Source organism: Camelus dromedarius, unplaced genomic scaffold (genome assembly GCF_036321535.1).
Source record: "Camelus dromedarius isolate mCamDro1 unplaced genomic scaffold, mCamDro1.pat HAP1_SCAFFOLD_17, whole genome shotgun sequence".
Taxonomy (NCBI): Eukaryota; Metazoa; Chordata; class Mammalia; order Artiodactyla; family Camelidae; genus Camelus; species Camelus dromedarius.
Window position 1 is genome coordinate 311,408 of NW_026989792.1, and position 3,029 is coordinate 314,436.

The following is a 3,029-nucleotide window of genomic DNA, read 5'->3' on the forward strand; positions in this document are numbered from 1 at the left end:
CCAGTTGGCAAAGGAGAAAACTTATGAGGAAGAGTCCATCAAAAGTGTATGGTCCAAGCAGGAAAGAGACTGATATCAATAGCACTCAAACTGAGTGATGAGAACTTGGGCACATGGCCACATCTGACAGTAAAGGAGACTGGGAAATATGGACCATCTCTTCAAATTAGGGAACAAAGGATTTCAGTAGAAAATCAGTCCTTGCTAATCCTGCATTACAATTCTGTAATCTGCAATTCTACACCGAGTCAATGGAAAGGTAAGTATTTACTCGGCACTTTCAAAGGCCCCCAGCCCATCTCTAAGCATGAGCAACTTTCTCTTCTTGACATTTAGGTTTGAGAAAATAAACAAACCTACCCACAGGATTTCAGTGTGGGAACTGTCAACGATACTCTGAAAGCTGCTTGTGTCACAGATATGTTTTTTCCTTGGAAAGCTTATCAGTGGAAGATTCTGTGATGTTAAGTCAATCTCAGGCTCTGAACCACATTATTTTCATTAGAACCTCTATCCATCATACAGACTAGATAAGCACAGAAGACATGGAATTGGAAAGATATTTAAAATGACCGTAATGAGCCAGCAGCTTCTTTAGTCTCATAACTGTCTTCAAATTTCAAATGAAAGTTTTGGTAATGGGCACTGGCTACTGTTGGGTTTCATGATCATTTCACATGTGTTCAAAAGTCAGTTGAAATAATTGCTTTTGTTAAAATAATTGAAGGTGATGTGTAAACTGATATATTGTGTGTGTGTGTGTGTGTGTGCATCCGCTCTATAAACAAGAACCTGCAAAGAATTTCAGAATCTTTTCTTATATTAAAGGGAAAATATAAAACAAAGAAATAATAAAAATGAAGGGGGAAATATTGTGAAATTAAGTTACATTATTTTAATTTGCCCCAAAAATTTTGACTGTTAAGCTCTGATGCTCATGTTATAAAACTTTTCACATACAGGTCCTTACCCAGGCTTTTTGACTTTAAAACTATTTTAATGCAAACTTTAATTCTCACAAGACAGGGATTATGTTTCTCTGTTTCAAAATTACTTGCCCTATACCTATACACTGAGTCCAGTTTAGATACTCAATAACTTATTTTAAATGCTGACTATGTATGAAACTCGATTTCAAATATGAGGTTCACACACACACACACACACACCACTCCTACCTCTCACAGGTTATTTTCTTTTTATTTAATTATTAAAACAATAGCCAACATTTCAATTCATTATGCTATTTCTGCAAACTGGTATTTCTGAAGGGTTCCTTTGCAATATCAATGTTATTATTGGAAATCTTAAGTAACAAGTTTTGTGGACACACAAGAACTATTTTTATCATAGACTATTATTAATAAGTTTTAAAGGGGAGTTGAATAGCCACAGATCTAATAATATACTTTAAAGGAAAGTACGCTTAGCAACCCTATGTCTTCCTTGACACAAGAGCCAGTATTACTTTATAACACACAAAGTACATAAGATTGTTTTATGTGGAAACTAACTTATAAAAATATTTTAAAAACTCAACCACTAATTCATTTGAACTGCTATAAATAATTATACAACTCCCATGAGTAACTTTTGCGTTATAGTTATGTGGTTTATCTACAATGTTTTCTACTTTCCACTTCTAATATTTGAACATCCTATCACCCACATACTCTAACACCCCCACACACTAACTTTTCCCTCTAATGGCCCTAGTAATCACCATCACCCCTGCCACCACCTCTACCTACCCTCAAAAATAAATGTACAGAAAAGATAAATCAGAATGTGACTACCCCCACAAAAAAAGAATATGACTGATCAAGGCTATAATCTTGACCACTCATATGACAAGACATACTGTATTTTGAACAGTATGAGATCATTTTCAGCAGGAGCGGGACCATGACCCTTCTAACTTCCATCTCCCTGAGGAAGGTAGCACATGATAATATTTAAGATCAGGAATATCTGTGAGATTGTGCCAAGTATCTTCTCTGTTGATTCAGAGTACATTCCTTTTCTTCTCCAAATAATTCTCCAGCCCAATAAAAAAAAAATCCTCTTGGAAACCCTTTGGAACAATAAGACCCAGTCTGAGTCAGACGTCACTTTACAGCAAATTGTATCCCCATTACTCACGCATTATCTTTTAATTTTTTGAAGGCTGATTTACTGTTATTCACTGCCCACTATTTTTTATCGGGAACTAGATCAAACAACAGATGAGTTTACTTTGACAACTCCATGATTGGTGTACTTGTCATAAGGAAACTTAACTGTGTCTCTAAGATACTTGCTGAAGGTTGAAAAATGGCACTAAAAAAAATAATGCAGGTCATTTCTCGTTGTTACATGCACTTGAGTAGGTGATGGGTCAAACTACTATCTCAAAACAAAACTTCAAGAATGTCATAGAGAACAGAGGCAGTGTGGTAGCAAGATGTCTGGTGCCTTCCCCAGATTTTGACCCCCTGGTTATTCAGTCAAATGTTAACCTAGGTACTGCTGTGAAGGGACTTTGCAGAGGACATGAAACAGACTAAGCAATTAACTTTTAAATAAGATTATCCTGGATTTCCTGGCATGTTGATGTAATCACATGGGCCCTCAACAGTAGAAGAGGAAGGCTAAAGAGACAGCAGAGGAACAAGATAAAAGGGAAAGTTAGAGACTGGATTCCCTGCCTTTGTTGGGTTTAAGGAGGGCCCTGAGCCAGGGAATGCCAGCAATCCCCAGAAGCTGAGCTCAGCAAGGAAACTGAGCCTTCAGTCCTATAACCACATGGAACCGAACTGTCATAACCTGAGGGGGCTGGGAAAGAACCTTCTCCCACAGACCCTCCAGGTTGGAATGTCCTCTTGCTGGTATCTTGATTTTGACTTTGAAGAACTTTAAGAAAAGACCAACTGAGTCAATCTGTGTTCTGGACCAAAGGATCTGTGAGACAATGCATTTAGTTTAAAGTCACTAAATTTGTGGTAATTTGTTAGTGCAGCAAAAAAAACCTAATACAGACAGCTTCTCAA